At 47.2% G+C, this 24464-nt stretch overlaps 1 protein-coding gene across 1 annotated transcript in view; it reads left to right on the top strand.

Moving 5' to 3' along the window:
* GAB2 (GRB2 associated binding protein 2) overlaps nucleotides 1-24464 on the top strand; it is a 148958-nt gene that overhangs the window by 38783 nt on the left and 85711 nt on the right. The gene's annotated exons all lie outside the window — the stretch shown is intronic.

The following is a 24464-nucleotide window of genomic DNA, read 5'->3' as shown; positions in this document are numbered from 1 at the left end:
GTTAAGAACAGAACTGCGGAACGAATTAAGTATTTAACCCGAGGTACCACTGTATGAGGAGAAATAAGCAGAAAAGTTGGTCTTCCTTAATCCAGGCCTACACAGGGGGGAAATACTCATTGAGAACCACTTTTCCTTCGAACTCCTCCAGCTGTCAAATCTCAGCCATCTTCCTCGCTGACAGCTAGTTCCCAACTGACTAGGTCCTCCAGGCACTCAGAGTCTGCTGTCATCCATGCCCATAACAGAGTCACACGCTGATGATCTCCGCTATTGTGCTCCCAACAGGATGAGATCATGACAGGACGGCAGGGATTTTCATGTTGCTGACGTTGTTAATGGTAATCAATAATAACAGTAGCGGTAAATTAATTCACAGGTTGCTTAGTCACCAACGTGGCTTCTAAGCGGCTTGCAAGTATAAAGCCAATTGCAAAATAACAACAACAACATAATTAATAGGCACAGCAGAAAAGCACCATTGAAACACTGGAATAAAAACCCACAGTTAAATGTGCACACGCTAAAAGGGCCATTAAAACTGCACCACGATTGCAAAAAGCCAAGTAAAACAGGAGGTTTAGGTCAGGAGAGCAAACCAACGCTTGTCTTAAACAGGTGTGTCTTCAAGAGCTGGCAGAATGCCAGTACTGATGGGGGTCTCTCATATTTCAGCAAGGAGAGCCTTCCTTGCTTCTGGGGCCACCACTGAGAAAGCCCACCTCCATGTTGCTACACGGCAGTAATCAGCCCACAGCAAAACTCGCTGGGTTGTATTTGTTGGTTGCAATGCTCTTACCAGGGAAAGGAGCGTAGGGAAGCTACTCCAGAGTTGCTATGGGCCTTATATGTAAGTAAAGGTAAACGGACCCCTAACCATTAGGTCCAGTTGCGGACGACTCTGGGGTTGCGGCGCTCATCTCGCTTTATTGGCCGAGGGAGCTGGCATACAGCTTCCGGGTCATGTGGCCAGCATGACTAAGCCGCTTCTGGCAAACCAGAGCAGCGCACGGAAATGCCGTTTACTTTCCTGCTGGAGCGGTACCTATTTATCTACTTGCACTGGCGTGCTTTTGAACTGCTAGGTTGCCAGGAGCTAGGACCGAGCAACGGGAGCTCACAACTACTTACATATAAGCTCACAACGGGAGCTTATGTGTAAGTAAAGGTAAAGGTACCCCTGTCCGTACGGGCCAGTTGTGTCCGACTCTAGGGTTGTGCGCCCATCTCACTTAAGAGGCCGGGGGCCAGCGCTGTCCAGAGACACTTCCGGGTCACGTGGCCAGCGTGACGAAGCTGCTCTGGCGAGCCAGCACCAGCGCAGCACACGGAAACGTCGTTTATCTTCCCGTTATAAAGCGGTACCTATTTATCTACTTGCACTTAGGGGTGCTTTCGAACTGCTAGGTGGGCAGGAGCTGGGACCGAAAGACGGGAGCTCACCCTGCCGCGGGGATTCGAACCGCCGACCATACGATCGGCAAGTCCTAGGCACTGAGGTTTTACCCACAGCGCCACCCGCGTCCCCTTATATGTAAGTAGTAAGTCCTGGAAGCTGGTGTATGTTAAGTCCCTAGAGCATGTATGAGGAGGAAATAGGATTGAGTGGGTGAAGGGGCATGCCTGAGATTTTAAAGGAATCTCAAGTGGTATGGAGGGAGTATTAGTTGGTCAGCTAGCCTTAAAACTTCATATTTTGATTTAGTGAATATGAGCACTCCCTGGTGAGATCAAGGGGCTTCAGGGTTGGAGAGGTGAAAACTTTGCCCTACTTTTTAGCACCTCACCTGGTGGGGCAGAGCTGTAGCAGTGACCCACAGTGGGAGGGGCAAAGTGATAGTGAGGTCAGGGCGGGGGGGGGAGTTGGACGTCATTGTGTCACCCCAAAAGAGGGTAAAAAAAGATTTAACTGGGCAGTTAAATCCAGTCAAAGGCGTCTATGGGGTTGCGGCGCTCATCTCGCTTTCAGGACGATGGAGACGGCGTTTGTCCACAGACAGTTTTCCAGGACAAGTGGCCAGCAGGACTGAACTGCTACTGGCATACGGAGGACCGTGACGAGTGCCGGAGTGCACAGAAACGCTATTTACCTTCCCACCACAGCGGTACCTATTTATCTACTTGCACTGGTGTGCTTTTGAACTGCTAGGTTGGCAGGAGCTGGGACAACAAAGGGAGCTCACCCCGTCGCGGGGATTCGAACCGCCGACCTTCCAATCAGCAAGCCCAAGAGGCTCAGTGGTTTAGACCACAGCGCCACCCGCGTCCCTCCCAAAGGAAGACAAACCAAAGATACGCGCAGGATTTCCCTGTGATAACATATATATCACACTTATATATGTGCAGTATATGATATTATCATGTGATGTATGTGATAACATATATATAGAAGCAAATTTGGAAGGAAGTATGATCATTCAGCCCTTCACATACAGAGATGTCCGCTGTATAGCAGGATACGTGCCCATCCCTGTTTAATAACCCCCAAGGCCAAATATTTAATTCTACTATAAAAAGCAACGGTGTTTATGACTTGTGAGTCTCAAGGTATTTGCAAGCTAAGCCAGTGTTATTTTCAACCCAGCAGGCTATTAATATGCTGGCAGCATCTTTAAATGTCAGGACATAAACTTTTTATTTCCACAAGTACCAGCGGGGGGCTGTGTGCTGCTGAGATAATTTGGAGGGCTGGTTAGGCGAGACAAACGTGCAGAGCAGAGGCAAAGGGGTGGATCACAACCCAGGAGAAAGAAACATCAAGTATTGTGGTGTGAAAGGTCTCGGTCAGGTCAGGTCAGTGTAGGACCGCATCAGGCTTAGGTTACGGACAGGTGCAGCAGGGTCCAAATAGGGCAATAACTTTCCATCAATCAGTTTGGGTTTTGTGACCGTTTCTAGAATATTGCATAGGATCATACATGGGCACATTCTGTAGGAATGGACTTAGGCACTAGGAGAGAATATATTTTTATTGTCCTTCCTTGCTCACATGAGCAAGTGCCATCTTTTGCAGTTTTAAACGCGGAAGTTAAGACAAGGTTGATTTAACCTTCGAGAAACAATAATCCACGGTGCTTGGAAGGCAGGCTGGATTTTCCCTGCTGTTAACCCCTTTAATGCATCCCTCCACCCCCCCACTTAAAAATAACATGTGCACATATGCACACATACAGTGGTGCCTCGGGTTAAGTGCTTAATTCGTTCTGGAGGTCCGTTCTTAACCTGAAACTGTTCTTAACCTGAAGCACCACTTTAGCTAATGGGGCCACCGCGCCGCCAGAGCACGATTTCTGTTCTCTCTCTTTTTTAAAAAATAATATTTATTCAAATTTTAAAGATTACAAAGAGAAAAAAGAAAAAAAAAACAGAAAAATACAAACAATTTAAAAAAACAACGATCAAACCTTTACATAACTTTCTTTCCTTTGCTTATTTCCTTGACCTCCTCACACCTCCCTTTTTTGTATTCTAGTTCAATTAGATATTTCAGCAAATCCTTTCCAGCTTTGTTTTTATCCTAATAATTTATCTTAATATACTGTAATTTTACATTCTCGTCTTTCACCAATTAACAAATCCATTTTTACCTAATCCTTTATGTCATTTCTGCTAAAACCACATTACTTCATTCCAACATCCTTCTAACATTCCTTAATTTTGCAATGTTTCTGTAGATAAACTTTGAATTTCTTCCAATCTTCTTCCACCAACTCTTCACCTTGGTCTCGGATTCTGCCAGTCATTTCCACCAGTTCCATGTAGTCCATCACTTTCATCCGCCATTCTTCCCGGGTGGGTAGATCTTGTGTCTTCCAATACTTTGCAATAAGTATTCTTGCTGCTGTTGTGGCATACATTAAAAAAGTTCTATCCTTCTTTAACACCAATTGGCCGATCATGCCCAGGAGAAAGGCCTCTGGTTTCTTCTGAAAGGTATATTTAAATACCTTTTCATTTCATTATAGATCATCCTGAAGCAAAGTTCTTAACCCGAGGTACTATTTCTGGGTTAGCGGAGTCTGTAACCTGAAGCGTATGTAACCCGAGGTACCACTGTAGTGTTTTGTAAAGAAGTAAAAGTAGTATTTACTTACAGAATCTATGTCTTGAAGCAACAGCTACAGTAACAAAAGGAAGGCAGGTTTATAACAGGGTTAGGCAACCTAAGGCCCAGGGGCCGGATGCTGCCCAATCGCCTTCTCAATCTAGCTCGCGGACAGTACGGGAATCAGCGTGTTTTTACATGAGTAGAATGTTTCCCTTTATTTAAAATGCATCTCTGGGTTATTTATGGGGCCTGCCTGGTGTTTTTACACAAGTAGAATGTGTGCCTTTATTTGAAATGCATCTCTGGGTTATTTGTGGGGCATAGGAATTTGTTCATTTCCCCCCAAAAATGGTCTTAGGGACAGTGGACCGGCCCACAGCTGACAAAGATTGCTGACCCCTGGTTTATAACTACTATCTAAGTTACAACAGTACAAAATCCTAAATTCCAAATGGTGTCTGCGCTGCAGGGTTCAGACACGCACGTGTGGCCAGCTTGGAGGGATGATGCAGAAAGAGAGTTTCCAATGCAAGAAGGAGGTATGTAGTGTCACAGTTTCCTGCCATGGCAGACAAAGGAAGTGACCTCACAAGAGTTCTCTCTAGCAAACTTTACAGGAAAGCTCTGTGACCCTCAGCCCCTTCATATGCCTATCTGGGAAAACATGGATTGTTGGTTTGACTGCAATAATGTCCCACGCATTGAACGTGTGGGCAGCTGCACATCCGATCTGTAATATACATTCATTCCGTCGGTTTTTGTGTTGATTTTTTCGAATTTACCACCCGTCCAGTGATTCACACAAGCATCTTTGTACATGTGTACAGCACTTGTCATGTGTGAACAGCACTTTCCCTCTTTCTTCACTGTAACATGTGGTTTCATCTTCTTGTTCGAATCATTTCCCAGGATCTCATTTCCTGGAAGAGAGTGAGCGGGGAAAGGGTCTATTTCACCGAGGTCCAGCGTGGGGGCATCCGATTGGCAGTTGGTCCCTTACCTTTCCCGCCCCGACCTGGCCACAGTGATCCATGCGACAGTCACCGCCAGGCTTGACTACTGTAATTCACTCTACGCGGGGCTGCCCTTGAAGCTGTCCCATAAACTCCAGCGGGTGCAGAATGCTGCAGCGAGGCTCCTCACGGGGTCCCTGCCATGGGAGCATATTCACCCAGTGCTTTTCAAGCTGCACTGGCTCCCGGTGGAGTACAGGGTCAGATTTAAGGTGCTGCTTTTGACCTTTAAAGCCCTTCACGGCCTAGGACCCTCATACCTATGGGTCTGCCTCTCCCGGTATGCCCCACGGAGAGCCTCAAGGTCCATAAATAGCAACACCCTAGAGGTCCCGGGCCCTAAGGAAGTCAGATCCAGGGCCTTTTCAACACTGGCTCCAGCCTGGTGGAACGCTCTGCCTCATGAGACCAGGGCCCTGCAGGATCTGATTTAATTCCACAGGGCCTGTAAGACAGAGTTGTGTTCTGCCTGGCCTTTGGCTTGGAATCAAATTGATCCCCTCTTTCCTTTCTCTTTTCTCCTTCTGTGATGGAACTCCCATTTGGGGACTTCCCTGGTTTTTTTCTGGCCCATGTAGGACCAGTCTGGATAGTTGGCCTTGGTGAAGATTTGACGTTTTCATCCCCAAAAAAGTTTTTGATTTGAGTTCCTACTGAAATGAGGCTGTATTTTAGTGTTGTATTTTAATCTTGTTTTTAAGTTGTACAGTGGTACCTCAGGTTAAGTACTTAATTCGTTCCGGAGGTCCGTACTTAACCTGAAACTGTTCTTAACTTGAAGCACCACTTTAGCTAATGGGGCCTCCTGCTGCTGCTGCGCCGCCGGAGCCCGATTTCTGTTCTCATCCTGAAGCAAAGTTCTTAACCTGAAGCACTATTTCTGGGTTAGTGGAGTCTGTAACCTGAAGCGTATGTGTCAGAGCCGCCCCTAGGTCCCAGCTCACAAAGGACCAACGCCCGGCTGTAGTTATGTACAAAAGTCTTTATTGAAGTTCAGTTTCCATTTCAAAGCCGCAGCGCGTAGCTCTACGTCTTAAAGCCTAGACCGGCGAAGTCCCGTCTGAGTCTCTGCCCCCCTGACACCAGTTTAAGACTCTAGCCTTGCTCCACCTCTTCCTTAGCTCCTTCCTCCTCTGGGCCCTCCTGCCCGCTGGGGTTTCATCCTTTCTGGACTCTTCTGACGCTGACCCCCCTGATTCTTGCCCCTCCTTCCGGCGGGCTTTAGGACCTGGTTCCCTATCCGGGCTACCTGCTGTGCCGCTCGCCTGTACATTTGAACTTGGCGCGCGCGCCCAGCCGGTAACCTTCCTCTCGACCGTTCCCTCGCTCTCCGGCGGAGGTGTGGTCAACCCTGACTCATCTTCTCTCGCTGGTGGCGAATACGCTGGCCCTGATACCTGGGACCCTTCCCCCCCACTATGCTCTGGTGGGGAAGCTGGCCCTGATTTCCAACTGCTGCTCTGGGAGTCCCCGCTGGCCCCTTGCTTCTGGGGTGTCCCCCTTGGGGCCCCCCTTGCCCTGGCCATCGGCGCCCCCTTCTGTGAATCTTCCGATTCGCTGGAGAGGCTCATGGAATCTCTCGGGCTACTGTCCTCTTCTCCTACGCTGCCCTCGGATTGCTCCCCCTCGCTCTCCATCTCCTCTCCTCCCTGCGCTCCCGCTGCGTCCCTGACAGTATGTAACCTGAAGCATATGTAACCCGAGGTACCACTGTACTGGAAAACAGGTTCTTACGGTTGCTTAATAAGTCTGCTTTACAGGCTCTCAAACATTTGGCCTGAGCTTTGATTTCAAAGCGGAATGTGTAAGCTGAAGCGTATGTAACCTGAAGCGTATGTAACCCGAGGTACCACTGTATTTCAATCAATTGTTTTTATACCGGTGTTAGCCGCCCTGAGCCCAGTCTTGGCTGGGGAGGGCAGGGTATAAATAAAATTTAATAATAATAATAATAATAATAATAATAATAATAATGTGGGAAGAGGATGCTGGTCTAGAAGGACTATTGGCGTGATCCAGCAGGCCAGACTCTTCTTAACATCCTTAGGTTCTGTGCTCTGTGTGGCTGTGTGCTGGCTGGCTGTCCTGAGCTCCATGTCGGAAAATTGGGATGTCGGAAACAAATTCCGTAGGGGACAATTCATGCCTAATCTTTCCCCCACCCACTATTTTTTCCTCTTCCAGCCAAGCTCTGAAAATGGAAGAAGCAGACACAGGGTGACAGTCAATTAGGGAAGGGCATTTGCAAACAGAATTGGCAAAAACCAGGAAAACTTGATCCTCGCTTGTAAATCTCCCCTCCTGCATTCGGATGAATGTTTGGGAAATGCGTTTTGAGGGGATACTGCGCAGTCCTGCCCTGATGTAGATGTTTTTGGCAGAATGTTTTTGGACGTCCTCGTTTCCAGATCCTCCACATTTGCTTTGCAAATGCTCTGGGCCTTCTCTGGGAGGAGAGGCCTGAGAGAAAGAGTTAATGTTAGGTCATCTGAGCTGTATGTCTCTGCCAGACGAGATTTGTTCATAGTGATGTTATACGCTCGCCTAATTCCAAGAGGTTGAAGTGCTAAAACTCTCCCGCCCCGGGAGGCAATCCTGCACTCTAAGGTTTCACGGCTGTGTATCATGAATCTCTGGTGCCTGGGTTTTTTGTGCTGCGTTCAGTACATATCTGGACTTTCTGTGCATTTGCTTAAACTTCTTGCGCTGAAACTCCTTCCTGGTTGTGAAAATCACTATCCTGAAACTTGTAGATTTATTTATTTTTCAAGTTTCTAGGCCTCATGGGTCTGGAGCAGTGTTCGATTCCTGCATTGCAGGGGGTTGGACTAGATGACCCTTGGGTCCCTTCCAACTTTACTCTGTTCTATTCTATTCTATTCTATTCACCAAAATAATCCCTGGATTTTTCAAGGTGGCGCTGTGGGTTAAACCACAGAGCCTAGGACTTGCTGATCAGAAGGTCGGCGGTTTGAATCCCCGCGATGGGGTGAGCTCCTGTTGCTCGGTCCCTGCTCCTGCCAACCTAGCAGTTCGAAAGCACGTCAAAGTGCAAGTAGATAAATAGGTACTGCTCCGGCGGGAAGGTAAATGGCGTTTCCGTGCGCTGCTCTGGTTCGCCAGAAGCGGCTTAGTCATGCTGGCCACATGACCCGGAAGCTGTATGCCGGCTTCCTCGGCCAATAAAGCGAGATGAGCGCCACGACCCCAGAGTCAGTCACGACTGGACCTAATGGTCAGGGGTCCCTTTACCTTTACTTTAAGCAAAGCAAACATATGGAGATACATTAAATCTGCACATTTTCTTCTGATTTCTCCATGGCAGAATTTGTCGCCCGCCCGCCCCCCCCAAAAGAAGTCTCATTGAGCAGAAGTCCCTTAGCTAAGTCTTGTATCACATGCTTTACATGCAAAAGTTCCCAGGTTCCATTCCTGACCAGTACAGATAGGACTGTGAGAGAGATTCCTTTCTGCAACTTTCTGGAGAGCTGCTACCAGTCCGTGTCAATACTACTGAGTATGATGGCCTGAGTTAGTAGAAGACAGTGTCTTGACTTCTTTAAAAAATTCCAGTGCTGCGCAGTCAGGGGCCGCCAATGTGGGAACATCCAGAATGTTGTGGACTACAACTCCCATCAGCCCCTGCCAGCATGGGATGGTGGGAGTTGTAGTCCAAAATTATTTGGAAGGCACCGCATTAGATGGCACTGTGGGTTAAACCACAGATCCTAGGACTTGCTGATCAGAAGGTCAGTGGTTCAAATCCCCATGACGGGGTGATCTCCCGTTGCTCGGTCCCTGCTCCTGCCAACCTAGCAGTTCGAAAGCACATCAGAGTGCAATTAGATAAATAGGTACCGCTCCGACAGGAAGGTAAACGGCGTTTCCGTGCGCTGCTCTGGTTCGCCAGAAGCGGCTTAGTCATGCTGGCCGCATGACCCGGAAGCTGTACGCCAGCTCACTTGGCCAATAAAGCGAGATGAGCACCGCAACCCCAGAGTCGTCTGCGACTGGACCTAATGGTCGGGGTCCCTTTACCTTTACCTTACACTGGATATTCCTGTTGTGGAAGACCAGTGTTGTTTTCAGGCCCCAATCAGGATTGTTCCTTGCTAAGTAGAAATGTGTATTCAAGTTATTTGGGTAGGATAATTCACACACGGGAGAAGGAAAGAAGGGCACACAATGGCTCTCTCGACTTTTAGCGCTTAGCAAATTCCTCACCCTCGCAGGCAGTTATCACTGGACCTGTCACGTAGCCAAGCTAAATAATTAGCTCATAAGCCAGGCTCGCTCAACTCCTTAAATAATATTTTGTTGTACAAGTCTTTTGAGTTTCTTCTTCTTTTATCAGCAAGGCTAAACAGGGCCTTGTTCTGAACGCGTCATTGTAGATCTCCTTCTGGAAAACCAAATTCGACACATTCGCCCTTCCCTCGTAAGGAATCCAGCGCCGGGAGAATGAATTCATTGTTAGGATAAGTGATAAATGACTTGCGCATCCTTCCGCTGATGCCTGAGAGTTCTCCGAGAACAGCATCATTTTGGCTCCTTCATCCCAATGACAACGGCCTGCCATAAGTCCCAGACGTGATTTCAGTGCACAAAAATATTTCTACATCATCTTTTCCCCGCCAGCTGGTGGTTCCCTCCCAGGCTGATGAGCCTTTCGCCATTGCAGCCGCAATTCAAGGAAACATGCCTTTGCAGTTGCTGTCTCCCAAACTACTGGCTGGGGTGTTCTCGTTTCCTACACCCCTCCCACTAGTCTTTCTGCCACCTCATCATCCCACTGGAGAGAGTCCTTGCACTTTCCCTCTTTTTGGGCAGAAAACAGCCCTGCAGATGATGTAACTTGGAATTTTTCCGCCCTCGGCACTCGCTGCAGACGGCCGATGACCACACCATCCTCACAAGACCCATATGGCAAAATGTTACGGTCTGCAGATGGGGGAAACACTGGCAAACAACAAAGATCTTGGTGTGGGTGTGTCAAAAGAGTCTATACTGACTTTAAAAAAGAAATAAAAATCTCAAAGCTGCCTAAACGCTGCAGGCGGGACGCAACACTTGAAATAAAAATTCTGGTGCCAGGATGGAGACCCAGGACCAGAGTGGGAGATCAGAACAGGCCTAGCATGAGATTTCTTTTTAGAAGTAGAAGAAATTCAGAAAGAGGCAACCAGAATGATGGAGCGACATCTGTTAAAACGTATGTGAATTCTGTATTTGGTGCCTTCCTGTGTTCTTAGGATGCTGTCACCACATCTGTGTGTTTAAGTATTTGGCTTGAGTGGTACATGCCCTGGTTATCTCCCGCTTGGACTACTGCAGTGCGCTCTACGTGGGGCTACCTTTGAAGGTGACCCGGAAACTACAACTAATCCAGAATGTGGCAGCTAGACTGGTGACTGGGAGTGGCCACCAAGACCACATAACACCGGTCCTGAAAGATCTACATTGGCTTCCAGTACATTTCTGAGCTCAATTTAAAGTGTTGGTGCTGACCTTTAAAGCCCTAAAATAGCGTCTGCCCAGTATACCTGAAGGAGCGTCTCCACCCCCATCATTCAGCCCAGACATTGAGGTCCAGCTCCGAAGGCCTTCTGGCGGTTCCCTCCCTGCGAGAAGTGAGGTTACAGGGAACCAGGCAGAGGGCCTTTTCGGTGGTGGCACCCGTTCTGTGGAACACCCTCCCATCATATGCCAAGGCGATAAGTAACTATCTGACTTTTAGAAGACATCTGAAGGCAACCCTGTTTAGGGAAGTTTTGAATGTTTGATGTTTTATCGTGTTTTTAATATTCTTTTGGGAGCTGCCCAGAGTGGCTGGGTATAAATAATAGTAATAATAATAATAATAATAATAATAATAATAATAATAATTTATTAATGTATGTCGGAAGCTACCCAGAGTGGCTGGGGAAATCTAGTCAGATGGGTGGGATACGAATATAATCATCATCATCATCTGCTTTTCAGTCTTTGGTTTTAGCTGACAGAATGTGGAACTAGTCCCTAGCTACATGTTTTTTAACATTTTGTGCGGATACTTACCGTATTTTTCGCTCTATAAGACGCACCAGACCACAAGACGCATCTAGTTTTTGGAGGTGGAAAACAAGAAAAAAAATATTCTGAATCTCAGAAGCCAGAACAGCAAGAGGGATCGCTGCGCAGCGAAAGCAGCAATCCCTCTTGCTGTTCTGGCTTCTGGGATAGCTGCGCAGCCTGCATTTGCTCCATAAGACGCACACACATTTCCCCTTACTTTTTAGGAGGGGAAAAGTGAGTCTTATGGAGCAAAAAATACGGTATTTCTGGAAATGCTGGAATTTGTGGACATCCAATGAAGCTGATTGTTGGAAGAGCCAGGACAGACATCTCAGAAAGAGAGAGAGAGACGCAAATTTTGAACACATTTCATCCCAAAGCATGCATTTATGCTGGAATGTGCATTTTTGTTTGCATTTAAAACTAAAACACGCTGTTGTTGTTGTTGTTGTTCTTCACACTTCCCTGTGTTTTCTGCTTTGTGTGTGTGTGTGTGTTTTTGCTGAGGACGGCATTGCAAAATTCAGAGCATTGTTAAAACCAATGGGTAGCAGTACCCTGATCTGCATATCAGTCTGGGAAGTACAAAATAGGTGGATTTGCTTAAAAATGTGGGCTGAACAACCTCCTCCGACATCCCTAACGAAGTGGGATGACCCCGTGACCTCTTAATCACATGCAACTCTCTAGGCAGCGTGAGGGCATATTCCTGCAGACAATTTGCCCTAGACCTCCCCGTATTCGGCACATCTGTTGTATTAACAGCTCAGGAGAGCACGTTCGATGGGGGGGTCAGTCGCGAGGTCATCTTCTAATGCAGCGAACCCTCTTGCCCCATGTGCATTAACAAGGAAGGGGGGGGGTGTTGTCCATTAAATAATGCATGCAGGTGGAAACTGAGTTTTGAAATGCTTGTCAAATATTCATGGGGTTAAGCAGGGTAGTGGCGGAATCAATGGGGTCGAGGGAGGGGGAATGAAAACAATAAATAAAGCTGGTCCAATTCCGAATCCATTGTAAATCTCAGCCCGTGAGGACGAATTGTTGGGGCTGGGAGGGGTCCGGCAGTAAATTTAGGAGGGGGGTGGAAATATGAACAAGGAAGGTGTCAGCATGGAGAGAATGATTTGTTTTATTTTCATTTATTTTCTAATGCTTTATTATCATTTTGTATGTGCTGGAAGCCACCCAGAGTGCCTGGGGCAACCCAATTAGATGGGCAGGGTACAATTATTATTATTATTATTATTATTATTATTATTATTATTATTATCATTAGTGTTATTATTAATGCTCTACTTTTCTACTTAGTAAGTAACCACAGCAGATTACACTAGAAATAACAATACAATAAATAATCATCTTCTTCTTTGGCGATCCCTCGTAGCCGAGTAAGATAGTCTTCCATAAACACGGGTTTTAACAATGAGTCCGTAAGTGACTGTGGAGGCCAATTCTGGATCCTCACATCCTTCCACAGTGGGGACATTGGTTTCAGGGCGGGAGTTGATCACGGTGTGGATTTGCCAAGCGTGCCTTCCTCTTAGCACGTTTCTCCCTTGTGTCCTGAGTTCAAGTGTCTTCATAGCCCATGACACTGTTGGTATAGGCTGTTCTCCAATTGGAGCGCTCGCAGGCCAGTGTTTCCCAATTGTTGGTGTTTATACTACATTTTTAAAGATTTGCCTTGATACAGTCTTTAAACCTTTTTTATTGACCACCAGCACTACGCTTTCCATTTTTAAGTTCGGAATAGAGTAGCTAAGTTTGCACGTGCGCGGGTACGTTTCGGCGCTTCTCCACATGCGCATGATGTCATTTAACGATCTGCGCATGCGCGTGCGGCGAAACCCGGAAGTAACACGCTCCATTACTTCCGGGTCGCCGCGGAGCACAACCCGAATTTGCCTAACCCGAAGCGTATTTATCCCGAGGTATGACTGTATTTCTGTTCTGCGCTAAACCGAGATCAACCAAGGCCACCTCACTCGAAAAGCCCTGCAGGTTGACTTGTGTTAAGTTGTGTGCAATAATGGAGATCATCCAGCCCCAAAATATGCTGGGTTTACCCAAGATCGGTCACAAGCTATCTTGCTCCAGAAAGCACGTTGCGGGGAGTCAGCTGCCATCCTACGAACCTCTTTTATCTCCCTCTTGTCTCTTTGAAACCAGGGTCTCTGTGACCCTCCGGTCTTTTGAACCTAACCACACTTTCTCATCTCGTAACCTACATTCCCCCAAACTTTCCCAGCCAGTCATTGCGCTAATCGCACTGACAGGCGACGTCTAGCAGCAGAGAAGAAATCGTGGCCGCAGCAGCTGGAGAGATGGTTTCCTAGAATGCCGTGGCCGGGCACACACTCGTGATGAGTGCAGAAAGATTCTTCCTTCATTCTGCAAGGCTGCCTTATGTCAGGGATGCGTCAGCCGGGTGTGAACGACATACGCACCCCGCCTCTCGTTTTAGCAAAACAAAACGCGAGGACTGTCTTGCGGGAGCAGGCCCCAGGTCCGTCGTCTCCAGCATTTGAACTTGTGGTGCTGTCCAGCGTAATTCTCCTTAGATGTTCACCTGCAGGACCCAAAGGAGATGGTGCCAGCATCTGATAACTGGGAATGTGCTGCCTCTGAATCTCTGAAGGCCTGTCCTCACACTATTAATATTCACTCTAGAGGTCCCGGGCACCAAAGGAAGTCAGATTAGCCTCAACCAGAACCAGGGCCTTCTCTACACTGGCTCCGGCCTGGTGGAACGCTCTGTCTCATGAGACCAGGGCCCTGCGGGATCTGATTTCTTTCCTCAGGACCTGAAAGACAGAGTTGTTCCGCCTGGCCTTTGGCTTGGAATCCACTTGATTCCCTCCCCCTCTTTCTTTCTTTTTTCCTTTCTCCTTCTGTGTTGGAACTCCTGTTTGGGGACTTCCCGGGCTTTTTTCTGGCCCATGTAGGACCAGTCTGGATAGTTAGCCTTGGTGAAGACTTGACGTTTTTGTCCCCCCAAAAAATTTTTTGATTGAGTTTCCACTGAAATGAGACTGCATTTTAATGTTTTAATGTTCTTTTTTAATCTTTTTTTTTAAGCTGTATTTCAAGCAATTGTTTTTATATTTGGTGTTAGCCGCCCTGAGACCGGTCTTGGTTGGGGAGGGCGGGGTATAAATTATTATTATTATTATTATTATTATTATTATTATTATTTAAATGGACTCCAAATCAACCTCACTTCCACAAGCTGAATTGGCTGTTATGTGATTGAGTCCCAACCCAGAAATAGCGACATCCTAGAAATCATAGAATTGTAGAATTGGAAGGGACCCCAAGGGTCATCTAGTCCAACCCTCTGTAATGCAGGAATCTCATCTAAAGTATTCCTGACAGATGATCATCTAACCTCTGCTTAAAGACCTCCAAGGAAGGAGAGTCCGCAACCTCCTGAGGAAGATCATTCCACTGTCGAACTGCTCCGACTGTCAGAAACTTCTTCCTCATGTTTTATAGGAATCTCCTTTCTTGTAACTTGAAGCCATGGGTTCGAGTCCTACCCTCCAGAGCAGGAGAAAACAAGCTTGCTCCATCTTCCATGTGACATCACCAAATCACTCCTAATAAGCTGTTTTGTGCACCCAAGTGCCACGGAATCTTAAAAAGGAGAGATGGAGAGAACCTTTTGCTTCAGAATTACGTTTCCATTCAAATGCAAATACGACTTGCCTTAATAGAACAGGTCACATGGCCAATAGGGCTTTCCTGCCCCCTCCTGTCCTAGGCAGCCCCTGTGGCCCCTAAAAACTCACATGAGAGTTAAGGGACCCTCCATAACAGAGCAGGATGCAGTGCTGCAGAATGTAGATGTAGAATAACTCACTGCAAGCAGAAAGCTAGGGTGTCAGAGAAGGTCGGAATGCTGTCTCTGTGATGCTACTCTTTTCCATTCAATGATGCTATTGTAGAGTAGAGCTTGAAGGCGCATCCGTCTCTTCAGTCATGGGTCCCCAGTTGTTGTTTGACTACAGTTCCCATCCTCCCTGACCATTGGCTAATCTGGATGGAGCTCATGGGAGCTGCAGTCCCTGCAACGCATGGTTCCAGCACCTGCAATCTGAAATCCTGCATCCCAGCAAGAGCTGTGGTTCATATAATTATTATTATTATTATTATTATTATTATTATTATTATTATTATTTATACCCCGCCCATCTTGCTCGGTCTTCCCCAGCCACTCTGGGCGGCTTCCAACAAAGATTAAAAATACATTAAAATATCACACATTAAAAACTTCCCTAAACAGGGCTGCCTTCAGATGTCTTCTAAAAGTCAGATAGTTGTTTATTTCCTTGACATCTGATGGGAGGGTGTTCCACAGAATGGGTGCCACTACCGAGAAGGCCCTCTGCCTGGTTCCCTGTAACTTGGCTTCTCGCAGCGAGGGAACCGGCAGAAGACCCTCGGAGCTGGACCTCAGTGTCCGGGCTGAACGATGGGGGTGGAGACGCTCCTTCAGATATACTGGACCGAGGCCGTATGAGTTTCCTGATTACGTTTTCCATGTATGAAATAGAAGGCTTCAGAAAACAACATTGCTGCTAGGTGAACCTAGCGCCCTCCTGATATTTTGGACTACAAGTCCCATCAGCCCCAACCAGCAAAGTCATGTGGCGATGGGCTAATGTCTGAAGCAAGCTTCTCATTGCTCTCGGCTTTCGCTTCATTGAGTGTGTCTTTGTGGCTATTGCAGCTATCCCTGCCGCCTTAATTTATGTATCATCTGACTCCCTTAGATCCTTTATTTATGGTTTCCATAATGGGAGGCTTTGTTTTCCTCGTTTTATTTTGTGTGTGCCTTTTGAAAGCCCCTTTAATGTGGGATGTGGTGTGCCTCCCCCCAAAAATGCAAGAAACCACCGCTCCCCCAATTAATGAACAGGCTAAACAAAAACCTTCCTACGTAAACGTTGACCTTTCAACACCTCCAAACTGCAACCATTGTGGCAGATAATTAAAATACGTTCTGGGGTGCTGATTGGATCTGGCAGCAAGTTCGTTCCACGCGCATCAGATATTTTCCCAATGAATGTGGGCAAATGTGACTTCAGTTACATGGATGATTCTTAAGAATTTGCTTTGTGCATTCAGCCTTGGCCAATTCTCCCCTTCTCCACATCAGTCTCCCCCTGTCTTCAGGGCACATGGGGCATCTCGACAGGACCAAAGAGGGATGCTGTTGTAAATAAAAATTGCCCTTTTCCCTTATGGGGTATCCAAGAGCCCATATAGAGTCCTTACATAGGTTCCCTATTGGTAGGAGAAAATAACAGAGGCCAACCAGAGAATATTGAGAAGCAGAGCAGCTAGTAAGCCTGATCTTTATTGATCTGTTGAAACAGGGTGCTCCTGTCACCCGCAGGAGAGAGGAGGGACCTAGAAAAATGGCGCGCAAGGCTTATAAAGACTTTTGAAATTGCCACCCTGTAGATCAAGACCACCCCCAGAAACATCATACGTACATCTCAGAAGGGGTGTAACCTAAGACCACCCCTCAGATACATCACACCTACATCACAGAAAAGGCGGTCTAAAACAGAAATTTGAATATTGTTTTCTCCTGTTGTTGTTTATCTCCTGTCTGGCAGGTTACTTGATTGGATTGCCTGGGGAGCCTGGCCAGTCTTTTGTAGTGATAAATACTTAGTTCCTGGGCCAGGTCACAGGCTCACACCCTATTCAAACACAGACATACCCTTAAGACAGGGTTTGTGAAGGAAAAGACAATGGGGAGGCTTTTCCATTTTGACCTTGCAGAGAAAAGATTTGGTCAGTTTAGGAATCAAAATGGTTCCAGGTTGGTCTTCCTGTGCTGATCTATGTACGTGCGGTTATGAACATTACCATGTATCTAAGACTATAAAATTCCTATCACAATGCACCGACTGAGCATGCAGAAGCCAGATTGTTGATGAAAAAAGTAGTTTCAAAGTAGTTTTTACAGTTATATCAAAAATTACTGATTTGGTTCTACTAGTAGAAATACATAGACAGATAATTATGAAACTCTTGTGAGGTTTAATAAGTTAACTGTTTATATTTGGACAACTTTTCTGCTGTACTTTATCAGGAGGAGAAAATCCTTTCCTTAAAAACAATTTAAAACAATTTATTTAACTAAAACAATAATGTTATAGCATTATGTATCCATGTTTGTTAACTGATTTATTTAAATGATTAAAAAAACAAAACTTAGACTGAGTTTTAGCACAAATAAAAAACTTAAAACAAACCCTTATTTCCTGATGAATAGCCTTTGGACTATAATGTAACTTAAATAGAAAACTCTCTTTAGAAAGATTCTTCCTCCAAAAGCATTTTATTTTAAAAATCCGATTTAAATCAAAAAAATCCGTTGTTTTTTTGTTTGTTTGTTTGTTTTAAATCATTTATTTTTATCCACCCTGATTAGAGGCAAATTTTGTGGTGACGCGAGAGAGAGCCTTTCTGTGGCTGCTCCCAGATGGCAGAATTCCCTCCCAAGAGAGGTTAGATTGGCTCCCTCCTTGTTTTCATCCACCAGGAGATCAAAACCTTTGTATTTGACAGATCTTTGGAAATTAGGGTGCTGGACTGCTGTCAGGGCGATCTCTGATGCTGGCCACCTTGAATCTCACCTTGGGAGAAAGCCACCGAATAAATACATTAACTTAATAATTATTAATAATAAGACCTTAGTAAATTCTGTCAGCATCTCCCTCCAGAAGAGACCCCTGTCAAAAAGCTCTGAGCACAGAAACATAGGAAGCTGCCCTCTAATTTTATTATTATTATATTTTATTACATTTTCAAATGTTTAACATACACACGTCAATGTAGGTTTATCATTGCTTTTTCCCCAGGAACATACTTCAGTACATAGTTATTTTTTTCCTTTTCTTTTGTCGACTTCCCATCCCGTTTTCCACGGGTGTTTTAATTTCTTCCCCCTCTGCTGCAAACTATCTTCCCTTTCTTATATCATTAACGACAATATAATAATCTCCAATTCCTCCTGTTGCTCAGAGTTCAAATCTTGCTCGCGAGTGCATCATTCGATAACATTTCTTTAAGTGATCCGAAAAAGGCTTCCATTCTTCCACAAAACAATCGTCCTTAGTTTCTCTTATTTTGGCTGTTAACTTTGCCATTTCTGCATAGCCCCATCGCCTTACTTATCCATTCCTTGGTGGGAACCTCGTTCCATTTTTGTGCATAAAAAATCCTAGCTGTTACATACCTAAACAGCTGAACCATCTATTTTGTTTTAGAACAGGAAGCTGCCTTCTGTTGAATCAGGCGTTTGGTCCATCTGGTTGGGAGATGCCTACCGTCTTGACAACAAACCTCCAGGGTTTCAGAGAGAAGCTTTTCATAATCTTACCTGGACATTCTGCATGCAAAACAGATGTTCTACCACCAAGCTCTACCGCCCTTTCCCCAGAGAGTGGCTTTCAATCAGAGTAGACAGTTCTGGGTTAGATTAATCAGTGACTGGGTGCAATAGCACATAGGTTCACAAAGGATGCAGTTCGTTTTTTTGTTCATAGGTGTTGCTCTCAATTTCCTATTTAATTCAGATGTGAGCGGATATTAAATCCTAGCTCCCTGAAGGCATTGATGCATCTTAGCTACTCAAGCACAGAAATTAGATTTGGCCAGCCAGCCATGGCATGGCTAAACTGAGAGACCTGTGTGCTGCACATTTTTGCGGAGTGTGTGGGGTGTGTGTGTGTGTGTGTGTGAGGGATAAGGCAAAAATGACTACAAACCCCACCTATCGGTTTGCCCAGTGACAAATCGTAGCTGTGTGCAGCCATTTCCTCTTAACAACTTGGCAAATGCAGGGCCGTCTTAAGCATATCCGGCGGCATGGTTTCCCAGAGTTGCTGACCTTTTTTTAGGGAGGACAGCGCTGCCGGCAACATGCCCAGCTTTGCGGGGCTGGAGAAGAAGGAGAAAAGTTTGGATTTGATATCCCGCTTTATCACTACTCTAAAGAGTCTCAAAGCGGCTAACGTTCTCCTTTCCCTTCCTCCCCCACAACAAACACTCTGTGAGGTGAGTGGGGCTGAGAGACTTCAGAGAAGTTTGACTGGCCCAAGGTCACCCAGCAGCTTCATGTGGAGGAGCGGGGAAGCGAACCCGGTTCACCAGATTACGAATCTACCGCTCTTAACCACTACACCACACTGGCTCTCAATGGAGGAGGCGGGCAGCGGCTGGAGGGCAGCTCCTCCTGCAGGGAACAAGCGGAGGCTGGACGCGGCGGCTCCCGGCTCAGCTGGCCGCTTCGTGCCATGGTGGCCACAGCAGGTGGAGGCTCCAGGCGCGGCGCTGCTTCAGTGCGGCATGGTGAAGGCGAGGGTGGCGAGCTGATGCCGGGAGGCGCCGCGTCTAGCCTCCTCCTCTTCCCTGGCGCCCTCTAGAACTTGGCGTCCCAGCGCCCCGTGCCACTAGCCTCTATGGGTAAGACGCCCCTGGGCAAATGCTCTCTTCAAGTAGTCGCCCATTCCCAAAAGTTACAGGTATTATTATCGCAAATAATAATAAGGGGGGCCTGCGGCAAAATATTGGCAGTGTGGGATGTCCCTTTGAAAAAATTATGTGTGTGTGTGTGTGTGTGTGTGTGTGTGTGTGTTTGTACACACACACACACTATTAATTGTATTTCACAGAGTCTAAGACAAGGATTTCCAGAATATTAGCCTTGTTTTGCCGTATTGGGCTTCATCAGTGGTAAAGGTAAAGGGACCCCTGACCATTAGGTTCAGTCAGGGACAACTCTGGGGTTGCGGTGCTCATCTCGCTTTATTGGCCGAGGGAGACAGCGTACAGCTTCCGGGTCATGTGGCCAGCATGACTAAGCCGCTTCTGGTGAACGGAAATGCCGTTTACCTTCCTGCCGGAGTGGTACCTATTTATCTACTTGCGCTTTGATGTGCTTTCGAACTGCTAGGTTGGCAAGAGCAGGGACTGAACAACGGGAGCTCAACCCGTAATGGGGATTCGAACTGCCGACCTTCTGATCGGCAAGTCCTAGGCTCTGTGGTTTAACCCACAGCGCCATCTGCGTCCCTCATCAGTTGTACAAACTCATATGTGATATCACACGACAGGGGATCTTATAGCATAGTAGTAGAAATCCTTGTCTTAGACTCTGTGAAAGGATTTTGTGGAACTGCAACAACCTTTTGTGTGGACTGTCTATGAACAAACAGGTGGAGTACATACTTTCACATATATGGACCATATGCATAAATTGATTAGAGAATGAACTGATCCACTGGGTCTTCTACTTTTTTCGTTGAACTTTATGATCTACTTTTGTTTGACATCTACAATTCAGTACAATGGATAGTATATATTATTTTTTCAAATGTACAGCCGGTTACGTCTTGCGTGTTTATTCAATATGTTTCACGTAACCAGAGGTTTGTTGTTGTTTTTTGATCGTTCTTACTCAGCATAAGCCAGCTTCCTAGGTTTCTCTGGAAAAGATCATCCCTCCCTGATGATGGGTTTTGTCAGATTGTGTGAACAGCTACCCTTCCCCAAGAACTCAAGCACAACAGGCTCACGTACAGTACTTTTCTTGTGTTCCCCTCATGCGCTAGGGCTCTCCTGTGTTTCCTTGCTCGAGAACGTGGCCGAAAGCAAACAAACCCAGCTGCTGGGTAAAATACAACATTGGTTTAAAAGGCGCTTTGGCTGTGTAAACAGGTGTCACCAGAAAGTACGCATGTTTGCATTTCGTTTCGGGAGTAAGACGCAGCAGGATTGGCTGTGCGGCTTTGGCAAGGAACGGACGGCTCTTTTCTAGAGCCAGGTAAAGTCATCTCAATCTTCTGCTCTAAAAACACTGCACTCTTAGTTCATAGAAACCTAAGAGTTGGGACCACGAGGGTCATCTGTTCCAAGGCCTTGCAGTGCAGGAATCCCCACTTCCCATGGCCAATGTGGGACTCAAACCCACAGCCCTGAGATTTAAGAGCATGGGTCGGCAAACTATGGCCCAGGGGCCGGATCCGGCCCAATTTCCTTCTGGATCTGGTCTGCGGACGGTCCGGGAATCGCCACGTGGATCAGTGTGGGGATTCTGATCATTCGGGCCACACCATCCCCCCCCCACAGCGCAGCAGCGCCTCCTCCCTCCCTCCCTCCTCCTAGCTTCTCCCTGCCCTGCCTAGAGGAGGAAGGGGGCTGGGCTTTGCTGTCTAAGCGCCATTTTAAGCAGCCTCTTTCCAGAGGCAGCCCTTTCACTCCACTCATCGTCCCACCATCGCCAGCCCCTACCGCTTGCAAGGCACAGGTAAGCAGCCACTGGGACTCGTCTGGTGCTGTGGAGAAGGAAGGGGAGAGTCGTGGGGTTGGGTTTTTTTCCAAAATATAGTCCAGCCCCCCCCCCAAGGTCTGAGGGACAGTGGCCCGGCCCCCTGCGGAAAAAGTTTGCTGACCCCTGTTTGAGTCTCACCAACTGAGCTATTCGCACTGAGTCAGGTCATTTGATCCACCTAACTCAGTGTGATCTACGCCAACTAGCTGTGGGCGTCTGGGCTTTCAGGCGAGGGGTATTTCCTACCTCAGGATCGAACCTGAGACCTTTGGTACTCTACTCTACAGCCCTTCCCCGCCTCCCCCCTACAGCCCTGTTTAGGGAAGCTTTTAACGTTTAATAGACTATTGTATTTTAATATTCTGTTGGAAGCCGCCCAGAGTGGCTGGGGAAACCCAACCAGATGGGCAGGGTATAAATAATAAATTATTATTATTATTATTATTATTATTATTATTATTATTATTATTATTATTTCCTCTCTAGAAAACTAGTTTGCCCGTATTCACTGGGGTGTTTATACAACCTCCTCTGTATGTTCAGCAAATGTGTAAGAAAGGAGCAAGACCACACCTGCTAGCTGTGATAAAGGGTCTTAATGTGGATACAGCTGCGCCGCACTTGCAGGGACCACATTCTGTGTGCCCAATAATAATAATAAATTTATTATTTATAGGCCGCCCATCTGACTGGGTTACTTTCTCACCGCGGGGCTGTAGCTCAGTAGTAGAAAGCCACTTCCGGCCTGCCCAGGAGGTGGGGTTGCGGGCTTCACGCCAACCCCCGCGTGAGCGGGGGCTGGTTTCAGCCCCCGCGAGAACAGGGGAATCCTGGCCTCTCTTCGCCGGCTAGCCCTCACGTTTTCCCACCCTCCCTCCCTTTAGGTATGCCTTAGGTAGGTCTTTGACTTTGCTATGGACTTCGGTCTGTCGCCGCAAGGGGCATGGTAGGAATTTTTCCCAATTGGCAATTTGTAGCCTTTTGGTTTTTCGCCTACCTCGTAGCAACTCGTCACAACTTTTCGGCATTGGCGGTAGGCATTGGTAAGAAGGGGTTAAGAGGATGTGTGTGTGGGGGGAGGAACGCCATCACCTCCCCCCAGCGAGCGAAGGGTGGTCCGTTAAAGGACTCCGGGGGGCGTGGCCCTGTCCGAAGCCTATGGAGGTGAGGGCCAAAGGCACGCCCCCGAGCGGTGACCCGGGGGAGCTCCTAGTCGACGTGCCTCGGCAGGAGACTCCCCCGATAAAGTGTTAACCCTTCCCCGTGTCTCCAACAAATGGGCTGGAGCCGAATAGTCGATAGGACCAATGCCTAAGCCAATGTCTCTCATTCCTGAATTCAATAAAGTTGTGGCCTAATTCGCCCAATTAACCTTAATTATGGTGTCTCGTGTCTTTATTTATCCTGGTGGGGGGCGGGAACTCGCCACGCAACGTTTAGTTTGCATTCAGAAGGTCCTAATTTCAATCCCCAACTGGGAATGTACCCAGAGTCCTGAATCATGGAGAGCTAGAGTCGGTCAGCGTAGGCGATATTGAGCTAGATGGAGGCAGCTCTTTATGCAAGCTGTAGCTCAAGCCCCAAATCAGCCATGGAGCCTTCGGGTATCCTTGGGCAAATCTTCATGAATGGGGGGGGGGGCCAACCTTACAGGATGTCATGAGTGCTTTAGTTGAGGTCCCTGGCTTGCAGGCGGTTGGGCTAGATGGCCTTTGGGGTTCCCACAATTCTGTGATTCTAGGGTTGCTGAGTGGCTGAACACAACAAAGGCAGGCGTAGGCAGCTGGCTGCTTAGCTGCGGACCTATATCTAGCCCCCAGCAGAGCCCCCAATCCCAATACTCTGAACATGGATCTCAAGCGCAATTTCCACAACACCCCTCAGTTCTCTAGCTTTGCACCCCAGGAATATTTGCCTACCTGGGAAGAACACTGATGAATTTAAGGTCCAGAGACACCCTTGTTATAGCAGTTAAAATGGTTTCCCACTCTGTGGCCGATGAAAAACTTCCATGCATTGCTCTGCCAGCTGCTGGTATGCAACCCTTGGAATGCTACTACTACTACTACTACTACTACTACTAATAATAATAATAATAATAATAAATTTATTATTTATACCCTGCCCATCTGGCTGGGTTTCCCCAGCCACTCTGGGCGGCTTCCAACTGAATATTAAAAACAAAACAGCATCAGACATTAAAAACTTCCCTAAACAGGGCCGTCTTTTAAAAGTAAAATAGTTGTTTATTGCCTTGACATCTGCTGGGAGGGCGTTCCACAGGGCAGGCGCCACTACCGAGAAGGCCCTCTGCCTGGTTCCCTGTAACCTCACTTCTCGCAGCAAGGGAACCGCCAGAAGGCCCTCGGAGCTGGACCTCCCCCACCTCTGAATGATGGGGGTGGAGAGGCTCTGTCAAGGTTGTTTTAATCTGTCAAGGTCGTTTTGATAGTTACTTATCGCCTTGGCGTATGATGGGAGGGCATTCCACAGGGTGGGTGCCACCACCGAAAAGGCCCTCTGCCTGGTTCCCTGTAATCTCACTTCTCGCAGCAAGGGAACCGCCAGAAGGCCCTCGGAGCTGGACCTCCCCCACCTCTGAATGATGGGGGTGGAGACGCTCCTTCAGGTATACTGGGCCGAGGCTGTTTAGGACTTTCAAGGTCAGCACCAACACTTTGAATTGTGCTCGGAAACGTACTGGGAGCCAATGCAGGTCTCTCAGGACCAGTGTTACGTGGTCTTGGCTGCCATTCCCAGTCCCCAGTCTAGCTGCCGCATTCTGGATTAGTTGTAGTTTCCGGGTCACCTTCAAAGCGTGTTTTTACACGAGTAGGATGTGTGCTTTTATTTAAAATGCATCTCTGGGTTATTTGTGGGGCCTGCCTGGTGTTTTTACATGACGAGAATGTGTACTTTGAATTGTGCTTGGAAACATACTGGGAGCCATTGAAGATCTTTCAGGACCATAAGGCAGTGCAACACCTGGGCT

Source organism: Podarcis erhardii (genome assembly GCF_964252035.2).
Source record: "Podarcis erhardii genome assembly, chromosome: 4".
NCBI lineage: Eukaryota > Metazoa > Chordata > Lepidosauria > Squamata > Lacertidae > Podarcis > Podarcis erhardii.
Note: the sequence above shows the minus strand (reverse complement) of the source record. Positions and strands in the feature narration are given on the sequence as shown.